Source organism: Natator depressus, chromosome 1 (assembly GCF_965152275.1).
Source record: "Natator depressus isolate rNatDep1 chromosome 1, rNatDep2.hap1, whole genome shotgun sequence".
NCBI lineage: Eukaryota > Metazoa > Chordata > Testudines > Cheloniidae > Natator > Natator depressus.
Window position 1 is genome coordinate 169,393,479 of NC_134234.1, and position 13,394 is coordinate 169,406,872.

Sequence of the window (13,394 nt, forward strand, 5' to 3'; positions counted from 1 at the left end):
CACCAGTGCTCTCCCTTGGAGGGAGAGAGACATCGGAGTAGCCTCATCCATTTCCGGAGCCACTCTATCACCCCACCCTCTAAATTTTGCCAGTTCTCCGGCGGGGAAGGGTGCGTGGCAGAAAGGTAAACGCCTAGGTAGAGCAGTGGACCCGCACTCCACCGGATGGTCTGAAGCACGGGTGGGAGGGAGCTCACCTGCTGCCAGTCCCCCACCGCCAAGCCAGAGCTCTTGACCCAGTTGACTCGGGCGGAGGAGGCTGCCGAATAGATGGCCTGGCAAGCCTCCACCCGCGCCAAGTCCCCCGGGTCCTGGACCACGAGGAGCACGTCATCGGCATACGCCAACAGGACCAGTCGCAGCTCCGGCTCCCGCAGCACCAACCCTGTCAGCCTCCTGCGGAGGAGACAGAGGAAAGGCTCGATCGCCAGAGCGTACAGCTGGCCCGAGAGGGGGCACCCCTGCCGCACTCCTCGCCCGAAGCTGACCGGTTCGGTCAGGGTCCAGTTGAGTCTAACCAGACACTCCGCGGAGGCGTACAGCACCCGGAGAAAACTCACAAACTGAGGTCCGAATCGAAACACCTGCAGAGTGCCTGCAGAGGAGGTACCCATGGTCTACTCTATCGAACGCCTTTTCCTGATCGAGAGACAGGAGGGCGAACGACAGACCGTCTCTACGCCTGAGTTCCAAAAGGTCTCGGACTAGAAATAGGTTGTCAAAAATGCTGCGACCCGGGACAGTATAGGTCTGGTCTAGGTGGATCACGTCCGCCATCACGGACCCTAGCCGCAGCGAGATTGCTTTCACTACGATTTTGTAGTCCATGCTAAGGAGTGAGATGGGACGCCAGTTTCGTAAATCGCGGAGGTCCCCCTTCTTCGGTAACAAGGCGAGCACCGCTCGCCTGCACAAAAGAGGGAGGACCCCGCCCTGAGTAAAGACTCAGCCCAGACAGTGGCTAGGTCTGGGCCAAGGGTGTCCCAGAACGCGCGGTAGAACTCCACGGTTAGCCCGTCCATGCCCGGAGATTTATTGGCTGGCCATGCGACGGAGGGCTTCCGAGAACTCGGCCACGGTGAGAGGCAGCTCTAGCCAGTCTCGGTCGCCCACGCTGACCATGATGAGTTCCTCCCAGAGCACCCTGCAAGCGCCAGGATCAGTCGGATCCGGGGAGAAAAGGCTAGTGTAGAAGTCACGGGCCCTCCCACACATCTCCACTGGATCCGTGAGGGGGGCGCCGTCTTCTGCTAGAAGGCAGGTGACGTGTTTCTTGGCCCCCCTCGTTTTCTCCAGGGCGTAGAAGAAATGGGAGCCGCATCCATCTCCTGAAGGAGGCGGATGTGGGATCGAACAAAGGCACCTTGGCCCGATGGTCCTCGACGGCCTGGAGCTCCTCCCGCTTCTCCCGGCACGCTCCGCAGAGGAACGGGTCCTCGGGGCTGGCGGCCAGACGCTTCTCCATCTCTAAGACCTCCCGTTCCAACTGCTCTATCGCTGCATTTCTCCGTCGGCTGGTGCCCCGGGTGTAGTCCCGGAAGAAGAGCTTGGTGCGCACCTTCCCTAGATCCCACCATAGCCACGCCGAGGGAAAGGCACGCTGCTGCTCTCACCAGGCCAGCCAAAACTCCCGGAAGGACGTCACGAAGCCCTCATCCTCCAATGGCCCCTTTACCTCGTGGCTATATAAAAGTTCAAATGGTGAAAACCCTAAACTGGGATGTGGTACAGCTCTGTAGGCAAAGAGCAACTGCTGCGACACTAGGTCCCAATCATTGGAGTGCTCATTTACGAATTTACGTATCATGGCCCCCAAAGTTCCATTAAATTTCTCCAGCAGGCCATTTGTTTGATGATGGTAAGGGGTGGCAACCAAGTGATTCACCCCATGAGCCTCCCAAAGGCTTTCCATAGTTCCTGCCAGGAAATTAGTTCTTGCACCTGTGAGGATGTCAGAGGGCCAACCTACCCTGGCAAAAATGTCTGCTAGTGCCTGGCACACACTTTTAGCCCTGGTGTTGCTTAGAGCTACTGCTTCCGGCCGGGTGGCAAAATCCATGAAAGTCAGTATGTACTGCTTTCCTCTGGGTGTCTTTTTCGGAAAAGGACCCAGAATATCCACAGCTACTAGCTGAAATGGAACCTCAATGATGGGAAGTGGCTGGAGAGGGGCTTTGACCTGGTCTTGGGGTTTTCCCACTCGTTGACATACCTCACAAGACCAGACATAGGTAGAAACATCCTTGCCCATTCCCTCCCAGTGGAATGACCTCCCCAAATGGTCTTTGGTCCTGTTCACCCCAGCATGGCCACTAGGATGATCGTGGGCTAAACTCAAGAGCTTGACCCGGTACTTAGTTAGAAATACCAACTGTCTCTGAGGATGCCAGTCTTCCTGCTGTCCACCAGAAAGAGTTTCCTTGTATAAAAGTCCTCTTTCTACAACTAACCTGGATCGATTGGAAGAGCTGAGAGGTGGTGGGTTGCTCCGTGCCACCATCCAAGCTCTCTGGAGGCTTTCCTCTTCTGCCTGTTCAGTCTGGAACTGTTCCCTTGATGCTGGAGACATCAGTTCCTCATTGGATTGTGGACCTATGCTTGGTCCCTCTGGAAGCGATGTAGGGGATGAGGCTGTTTCCGTTGACTGTGAACCGCTCTCCACTGGTGCACTATGTTGAGGTTCAGGCTCCAGCTGAGCCTCTTGTGTAGGGTCATTGGCTGCTGCCGGTTCAGGTTCGGTCGGGCCCTCTGGTGTTGGGGTTACAAGTACTGGATTCAGTGCTGGCAATGGTTCTGGTGCTGGTTGTTCCGGTTTTGCGGCTGGCTCCAACTGCGACCAGGGTTGTTCCTCTCTCCTCCCTCCACCAATTTTGTTCCGGCTTGTCCCGCCTCTCTGGCGGTCTGGGACTGCTTGTATCAATCAGCATAACAAGCAAGACTTTCAGCTGAGTCCATTTCCTTATCCCATAAACACTGCTTTATTTCCTCCTTGGACATAGTCAGGAATTGCTCCTGAGCTATCAAATCACACATTCCGTCAAAGCTAGTGAAACCCCTTCCTTGGACCCATTTATCTAACAGATCCTTCATCTGGTTTAGATAAGCCACATTACTTAGTCCAGGCCCTCTTTTAAGGGTTCGAAATTTTACTCTATACGTTTCAGATGTAATTTGAAATTGCTTTAAAACCAAATCTTTGAATTTATTTTAGTCAGAAGCCTCATCAAGAGGCATCTTATTGAATATGTCCAGAGCTCTTCCAGTTAATTTTGCGACCAATGTGGTCATCTTGTGAGCTTCAGAAATTTTATGGAGAGTGCACAGTCTCTCAAAGGTGAAAAAATAATCAGCAATATCACTGGATTCATCATACTGTGGACATAGTCGCTCCCATTTGTGGATTGTTGGGGAAGGATGGTTAGGGTTATCCAGTAGATTCTGCTCAGCCTTTGCCTTCTCCATCTCCAGTGCATGCTTCCTCTCTTTTTCCTTTCCCTCCTCAGCATGCTTCCTCTTTTTCCTTCCCCTCCATTTCTTTTTCCCTTGCCTCCATAGCTCTCCTGTGGGCAGCCTCCCTTTTCTCCTCAGCATGCTTCCATTCTTTTTCCTTTGCCTCCATAGCTCTCCTGTGGGCAGCCTCTTTGGCTATTTCTGCCTTGGGCTCTGTCATGTTTGCCTCTCTGTTTTTAACTAACTTTACACCCGAGAGTTAGAAATAAAACGAAACGAAACAAAAACAAACAAACAAAACTAGGCTTGGAAAAAAAATAGGTTGTGCTGTAACCAGATACCTACGTTCTCTGATAGTGATTGTCAGCCTACAGAAAAATCCTTAAAAAACAAAAAACAAAAAAACAACAAAAAAAACTCTAACACCTTTGTCTCCAGGCAAATAGACAGAAAAAGCCTCGAGTTTCTCAGCTAAAAAAAAAAGAACGTCTTCAGGTCTGTGAAGACTTGTGAATTTCCCTGCAGGAGGTTAACTACCCTGCCTTTAGGTAGAGAAAACTCCAGCTCACAAAAGACAATTCCCTTGTGTCTCTGCTCTGGCCCCAAGGCAGAGACAAAAAAAAAACTCTAACTGCCTTCAGCCTAAAACTTGCTTTCCAGCAGCCCAAAGAAAAAAAAAATCCTTTTTAAAATCTGTGCTTCTGGTTCAAAAAAATCTCAAATTGATCTCAAAAATGATTTCAAGTTAATCCCACTGCTCTGCCACCATGTCAAGGTTCCTTCCCCACTCTGAACTCTAGGGTACAGATGTGGGGACCTGCATGGAAAACCCCCTAAGATGATTTTTACCTGCTTAGGTTAAAACTTCCCCAATGTACAAACTATTTTACCTTTTGTCCCTGGACTTAGACGCTTGGTGGTGGCAGCAATAAACAAATATAACAGGGAAAGAGCCCACTTGGAAACGTCTTTTCCCCCAAAATCCCCCCAAGTCCTACACCCTCTTTCCTGGGGAAGGCTTGATAAAAAATCCTCCCCAATTTGCATAGGTGAACACAGACCCAAACCCTTAGATCTTAAGAACAAGGAAAAAGCAATCAGGTTCTTAAAAGAAGAATTTTAATTAAAGAAAAAGTAAAAGAATCACCTCTGTAAAATCAGGATGGTAAATACCTTACAGGGTAAGCAGATTCAAAACATAGAGAATCCCTCTCGGCTAAACCTTAAGTTACAAAAAGACACAAAAACAGGAATATAGATTCCATTCAGCACAATTTATTTTATCAGCCATTTAAACAAAACAGAATCTAATGAATATCTAACTAGATTGCTTACTGACTTTTTACAGGAGTTATGACCTGCATTCCTGCTCTGATCCCAGCAAAAGCAACACACAGAGAGAGAACCCTTTGTCCTCCCCCTGCCAGCATTGAAAGTATCTTGTCTCCTCATTGGTCATTTGGGTCAGGTGCCAGCGAGGTTGTCTTAGCTTCTTAACCCTTTACAGGTGAAAGGGTTTTTTTTCCTCTGGCCAGGAGGGATTTAAAGGTGTTTACCCTTCCCTTTATATTTACGACACATGCATACAAGTAGGATGAACAGATTTCGTAGATCATAACCTTTACAAAGATATGTTACATGGCATATATAGCATAAAACATATTTCAGTTATGTCATATATAGATTCACAAGCATATCCCAAAAGCATTATGGGGTGCAACGTCTCAGTAGACAAGCGCATAAACATTAAAAATTATATAATCTAAAAAAAAAAAGCTATTTACTCCCTCTTACAAAGAGAAGAGGGAACTGATGATTGTTGTTTCCAATACTGATGATGCACTCAGATTATGCAGTGATGGGTAGATCATAATACATTTTCTTTTGATATATCAGTACCTTTTACATTTCATTATTTTCTCCCTACTATAACCAATCTTAATAAATCACTTTTCACTTGCAGCTAACTCAAGGGTACTCAGACAGAGAGGACCTGACAAAGGTAATTACAACAGGGAGAAGATTCATCTTTAATACCAGTTAATCTGGAAAACCAGGATAAAATTCTAGTTTGTAAAATCTTCTTAAATCTTGTTTGTCAGTGGAGGATATATTTAAATTTTAAAATGGAGGATGCATATACCTCAGCATGATATTTGGGTGAAGGGAAATTCACTAGTAAATATACAGAGCTCTTGTGCAAATCTTATAACCTATCTCCTCTATTAGAATTTGTATTGAAAAATGAGACATTATAAAAATGCTGCTAATCATTAAAGATATTAGGAGATGATGCATCATGCTTGTTTGTAAATAAATTATCAGCATGGAGTAATTGATATGTAATACATTCTAATAGAATAAGGTTTGCATTGATTAGATTGTCCACACTAAGCTTTCTATAGCTACCGCAAAGAATAAGTTTAACAAAGGACCTGTCAGATATTTGGATTATTTTTTAACATTTCCCCCCCTTAATTACTAGACCAGTAAACTCAGCCTGGGTTCTGAAACTCAGGCAGGGTTCTTTTCATGACTTATCACCGGAGGCAGTTTGATTCACATATACCCCCCCACACACACACACACACTGTCTTCATTTTAGGCTCTCATTGACACCAGTGCAATGCCAGTGCTTTGAATGGGGTTACACAGGTGTAACTTATTGGAACAGATGACTGTCTTCTAGCTGTTTGCAAGAAGAACAGAAGCAAAATGCAGTAATGCAGAATGTGTCAGACAGGGAGCTGATCTGCAGAGTGAAGAAGGTGCACATTTTACATAATCACTTTTCAAAGTAGAATTACATTTTAAGCCCAAAGGGAGGCTGATGCAGATGAATAAATATGAAGTGATTGGAAATCTGGTGCAGCTGTTCACCATAATTGAAATGCAGACAGTTCAGAGATCCTCATGCAGTGCAAAGATGGTTCAAGTGGAGTTGTACTGTTATGCTACCCTTTCCCTGAAGACCCAGTGGAAAAAAGAAAAAAGAAAAAAGAAAAGAAAAGAAAAGGTGGGGGGAGGGTGTTGAGGCAACTGAAAAAATAGTCATGATTTTGGAAGGAAGATGATACTTCAGTTATTCTGAGTTCCCTAAACTGGGGGCGGAAATCACACTAAGTAGGAAGCATAAGTCAGAATAGACAAAATTGTTGAGCAAATTCTGAATATTCCAGAAGAGCTATCTGTTCCATTCAGAGATAGATAGGTAACTTGGTCCTCTGAACCACAGGCTATTTAAAGTCTTCTGTGCACAAGGAACAGCATGTAGTATATCACATAACCAACCTTTTTTCAAATGACTTGTAAAAGTGCCTCATCTGTACTGTAACTAAATGTAAATCAATGTCATCCTCCAGTGGCCTGCTCAGATCTTTCAAGATCAGGGAGCTAAACAAATGCAACACAATTGTTCTATACATACTTTAAGGGGCACGCCAGCTTCCTGTGTAAGCCAACCTCTTACTGTAAAATTAATTGAATAAGCACTTTTATTACACGCATCTCCTCCACCTCTTGTTCTGAAACACTGAAATGTGATTGAAATAAATGGTCAAAATAACTTCACACATACTTCAGCAATCATTGTCACACAGCAAGCAGTTTGAGCAGGTTACATTTCTAAACCATCCACACAGGGCAATCCGGCACTTAACTTTACATAGCTGTTCCACTACATCACACAGATGGGAGAAAATGGGGCCAGTGAATGACTCTCTCAGTCTAAGTGCAATGATATTTAAAAATCAGAAAATACAGACCACACATGGCTTTGAATTGATTTTAAAAAAGAAGTGGTAGAATTAAATATGGGTTAGTTTAACAAGGGGAACTTAGGTGCCTATCTGCCCCTTGAGGCACTTAAGTACAATATTCAGGCACCACTGCAATCCATCCACAACAACCTCACTCAGCTACCACTTACTCTGTAGACACCTGAAGTCATTAGGCACCTGTGGAAGGGTTGACTCATTACTTGTGCCCCCCTCCCTCGCAGTTGGACATGAAGTAACAGGTTCTCCTCTTCTAGTGCTCCCTCCACTCTGGTTTGGAGCTGGTTTTCCTCTTCTCATGAGTCAACACTCCGGCAGGTCATGTTGCAGCCCCACCCTTGTGGGGTAACAAAGTCCAATATCCTTACAAAAAAAATCTTCAGCCCCAAGTCCAGGCCACATGATCTTTGGAGCACTGGCTTAGAGCACTCATTTGTCCTCATTCCCTTTTTAGTGGCATTCATGCCACCTTCCCAGCCCTCTCACTACACTGGGTTACAGTCCAGGGACCCTATAACCAGCAGTCAAGATCTGCTCAATCAGATTCTTTGCTGCTGTCTTCTGAACTTCTTCATTCCACAGCCTGCCAGCAGGCCTTTCTCACAGCTGTCCCCAGCTGTGGAGAACAAGCTTGTCCCCTGGAATCCCCCAATAAATCCTAAGCCAGGGATCGGCAACCTTTGGCATGTGGCCCACCAGGGTAAGCCCCCTGGCGGGCCGGGCCGGTTTGTTTACCTGCTGCGTCCGCAGGTTTGGCCGATCGCAGCTCCCACTGGCCACAGTTTGCTGTTCAAGGCCAATGGGGGCTGCGGGAAGCAGCGGGAAGCAGCGACCAGCACATCCCTCGGCCCGCACTGCTTCCCACAGCCCCCATTGGCCTGGAGCAGCAAACTGCAGCCAATGGGAGCTGCGATCGGCCAAACCTGCAGACGCGGCAGGTAAACAAACCGGCCCGGCCGGCCAGGGGGCTTACCCTGGTGGGCCGCATGCCAAAGGTTGCCAATCCCTGTCCTAAGCCAAAAGTATTCATTTAAACCAACTTCTGCCCTCCTGGGTCTTGAGCTTTCAGACTTCTTGAGTTTCCCTTGCTATGTTCCTCCACTGAACACCTCCCAGGATTCTTTCCCTGTAAGTGTAGATCCTCCCCTTTTATCAGTGCTCCTCACCACCAGAGCCGAGTCCACATTTCTCCTGGGCTCCTGCCAGATATGTCAATTTGGGAGAGCATCCCAGGGGCAACTATACCCATGGGCTTCCTCCTTGACCCTCCTGGTCTTTTGTTTCTCTACCCAGACAGCAACTACAAATTTCCTCCTTGTCTCTTTGCAGCAACCTTGTGTTCCAGCTGTCCTCTCTTTATGGCCAGCACCCTCAATTCCTCCACAGCTGGGCTTCATCTTTAAATGCCTTTATTTAATTACTTCCAGGTGCAGCCAGATGGATTAACTGGCCTCTCAACCACACAATAAATACTTTCAGAGCCAGGATGGAGTATAAACACCACCACAGCCCCCATAACACCTACATTTCTGCTGAAGGGCATGTGTGCAACAACCTAAGCTCTGACACTGCCAATTAGCTTGGTGACTAGGTCATGTATAAGGTCCAGAGGGATTCACAAGCTAGGTGTTTCCTTATCTGTGGGACAAAAGACCGCAGAGAAGGAGGTGCCCCCCTAATATGCTGGTGATTAGAGCACTGACCAAAGATCCAGGAAACCTAGGTTGAAAGCCTCTCTCTGCAGGATTTGAAGCAGAGCTATGAACCTGCACTGTCCCACCTCCAGTGAGTGCCTTAACTGCTGGGGTAGGGCTCTCAATCCCTCCTGTTGAAAACCATTCAGCTTTGAATAAATACTTAAATAGTCATTGGACAAAGAGTGGACTCTATAGCTCAGTGGTTAGCACACTCACTTGGAAGAGAAGTGATCAAAGTTCTAGTCCCTGCCCTAAATCAGTCAGAGTGAGGATTTAAAGATGCGTCTTCCACATACTGTGTGTGTACACTAGTTATTAGGTATAAGGGATCTGCCATTGCCCCCCACCAGCTCCTCCCCGCTCTTCCCTGAGGACTGACTTGGCTGAGGAGAGAGTTCACAGCTGTGAATTTTGAGTGGAGGTGGTGCCTCACTCCAGCCTGGAGATAGGCCCCTCATTCCCTTTGAGGGGCAGGACTAAGACTACACCGCTCGACTTGGCCTTTCCTATTAGTTATTTTAGGAGACTTATTTTGCCTATCTAGGGAGTGAGATGTGCAATGATGGTGACGCCATGCTAGATGTCAAGCAGGGAATATCAAAAACAGCAAACAAATTTCATAAGAGATTTAAAAGCAGCATGATTGGCACCGACACAAAATACAATTTTTTTTTTAACACCAGCATCTTGTCTCTCCTTCTTCAATCATGGAAGCCTACAACAGAAATTGATAAGAAGATCAAATCATTAAAAGAAAATGCCTCGGAAGATCTTCAGAGTCCACTGGAAACGGTTTCTTGAAACATCAGAAATTTTAAGTAGTGCAATCTAATCTAGAGCATCAAACATGGTAAGAAGATGGTGATGAACATATTTAGGACATGCTTTAAGGATGCCATCAACACAACTTTCATGACATCACTTGCAAGGAACAAAAAAGAGTGACCTAGAGAGACATCACACAGATCAATAAAAAAGCCAGATTCATCTGCATCACACTCAGAAGCCTAAATGAACCAACACAAGACCTAAATAAATGGGAGAAATAGATGGACATCTTATGCACCTGAGGTTGAGGGAAATAAAGAAGAAGGAAGAACTGTCTGCATGCATAGTATAAGGAACCTGGGCACCTAACTTGGGGTTATGAATTCCACTAGGTGGCAGAGCACCTAAAAGTTAGGCAGTGCAACAGCATTGCCATGCATAAATCCCTCCTTTAAATCTCTCTCTCATGTTGTCATTCCCATTTGCACACTATACATCCATTATCTAAAGAAATTCATATGGTATTTCACAGTAACCATAAGCCCTACCCTTGAATTTAAGAATATGGCTTATTGACAACACTTGTCAGATACATATTTCACAGATACAACACTTTGTTGAAGTGAAGTTAAAGTTGAGAGCATATATTAGTAAGTGAAAAGTTAAAACTTGCGAGAACATTAAAGTAATCAAAACAACCATTAGTTTAACACTTTTAGAAGAATCTCAATCATCTGAAAATATTGAAATGAACAATTAAAGTATCAGAACAACTGTAACGGTCCCATAGGGATATTAACCTTCAATCTTCCTCTCACTAAACTTTCAAACCTACTTTGTAAAATGTATTTAGTAAGTGTTTGCTATCTTTAACTTGGAAAATCCATTAATACAGAGACCATACCATCATCACTTTTTATATTAAGAAGGGATTGCTGCAGTCTGTGGCTACAGATATTTAAATTCAGATCAGCCCCTATCCTTGTAAATCTGGTGAGTGGGAAAAAAAAATCAAAAAATGGTCACCAGAGGACTTTATTCATTATCATCGTCATCATCTAGTTAACAGCACATGTCACCCAAACCGATGAGATTTTTTTTTTCTAATCTTGGTCTTTTCTAAATCTCATGATCTGACTCTAGGAGGTATGTATTGGTAGATATGCCAGTTCTGGCCAGGATTTTCCGAGAAGTCTAAAGGACTTAGGTATCCAATGCCCATTGAAATTCAATATGATTTTACAAAAAGAAAAAGGAGTACTTGTGGCACCTTAGAGAATAACAAATTTATTTGAACATACGCTTTCATGAGCTACAGCTCACTTCATCAGATGCATTCAGTGGAAAATACAGTGGGGAGATTTATATACACAGAGAACATGAAACAATGGGTGTTACCATACACACTGTAACGAGAGTGATCAGGTAAGGTGAGCTATTACCAGCAGGAGAGCGGGGGGGGGAATATTTTGAAGTGATACTCAAGGTGGGCCATTACCAGCAGTTGACAAGAACGGCTGAGGAACAGCAGGGGTTGGGGGGAATAAACATGGGGAAATAGTTTTACTTTGTGTAATGACCCATCCACTCCCAGTCTCTATTCAAGCCTAAGTTATTTGTTTCCAGTTTGCAAATTAATTCCAGTTCAGCAGTCTCTCCTTGGAGTCTGTTTTTGAAGGTTTTTTTTGAAGAATTGCCACTTTTAGGTCTCAGAGTAACCGCCGTGTTAGTCTGTATTCGCAAAAAGAAAAGGAGTACTTGTGGCACCTTAGAGACTAACCAATTTATTTGAGCATGAGCTTTCGTGAGCTACAGCTCACTTCATCGGATGCATACTATGGAAACTGCAGAAGACATTATATACACAGAGACCATGAAACAATACCTCCTCCCACCCCACTCTCCTGCTGGTAACAGCTTATCTAAAGTGATCATCAAGTTGGGCCATTTCCAGCACAAATCCAGGTTTTCTCACCCTCTGCCCCCCCCCCCCCACACACACACAAACTCACTCTCCTGCTGGTAATAGCCCATCCAAAGTGACCACTCTCTTTACAATGTGTATGATAATCAAGGTGGGCCATTTCCAGCACAAATCCAGGTTTTCTCACCCCCCTCCAAAAACCACACACACAAACTCACTCTCCTGCTGGTAATAGCTTATCCAAAGCGACCACTCTCCCTACAATGACCTACTTTTAGGTCTGTAATCGAGTGACCAAAGAGATTGAAGTGTTCTCCAACTGGTTTTTGAATGTTATAATTCTTGATGTCTGATTTGTGTCCATTTATTCTTTTACATAGAGACTGTCCAGTTTGACCAATGTACATGGCAGAGGGGCATTGCCGGCACATTGGCATATATCACATTGGCAGATGTGCAGGTGAACGAGCCTCTGATAGAGTGGCTGATGTGATTAGGCCCTATGATGGTGTCCCCTGAATAGATATGTGGACACAGTTGGCAACGGGCTTTGTTGCAAGGATAGGTTCCTGGGTTAGTGGTTCTGTTGTGTGGTGTGTGGTTGCTGGTGAGTATTTGCTTCAGGCTGGGGGGCTGTCTGTAAGCAAGGACTGGCCTGTCTCCCAAGATCTGTGAGAGTGATGGGTCATCCTTCAGGATAGATTGTAGATCCTTGATGATGCGTTGGAGAGGTTTTAGTTGGGAGCTGAAGGTGATGGCTAGTGGTGTTCTGTTATTTTCTTTGTTGGGCCTGTCCTGTAGTAGGTGACTTCTGGGTACCTTTCTGGCTCTGTCAATCTGTTTCTTCACTTCAGCAGGTGGGTATTATAGTTGTAAGAATGCTTGATAGAGATCTTGTAGGTGTTTATCTCTGTCTGAGGGGTTGAAGCAAATGCGGTTGTATCGTAGAGCTTGGCTGTAGACAATGGATTGTGTGGTGTGGTCTGGATGAAAGCTGGAGGCATGTAGGTAGGAATAGCGGTCAGTAGGTTTCTGGTATAGGGTGGCGTTCATGTGACCATCGCTTATTAGCACCGTAGTGTCCAGGAAGTGGATCTCTTGTGTGGAATGTGATTTTAGGTGCCTACTACTTTTGATGCTCCTTGGAAAATCCTGGCCTTTGTGTCTACTGATATTTCCATAATTAGTAGTAGCTGGAATCTGAATGATCACACCTCACCAAGATCATATCTTCATTTATATTTCACAAATGTGCACCCAATTACTTTATTCCCAGTTATACATCTTATAACTCATTGTCTTCCTTCTCACCAATCTATCTTATCTCCACCATCACAACCTTTTCATTTCACAGAACCCAGTTCTATTACATTCTCCATCTCCTTTTCCTGATGTACAATTTCAATCCAACACTATCTATTCACCTTTGTCTCCTGTGCATACAGTTTATTTCCCATTATTTCTACAACTGTTAATTTTCACGAAATTCTTTCAAACGTATCCATTCTTTCAATCTAAATGCATACATGTAAATAAACACAAATACAGTTACTACTGAAGGAGATCAAAACATGTTAAATATGTGAGTAATGTGGCCACACGGATTAGTATGACCACCCCTAACAATGTAAACCTGGCCTACTTTACAAGGATGAAGTATAATCCAAATGAATGTTTTTGGCTGGTTACTTAGAGGAAATATATATCCTTTAGGATGCTTTACATAAACTGGTACAGAGTAACAAACACAAAACTTTCACTGCGTAGGATTTCATGTGC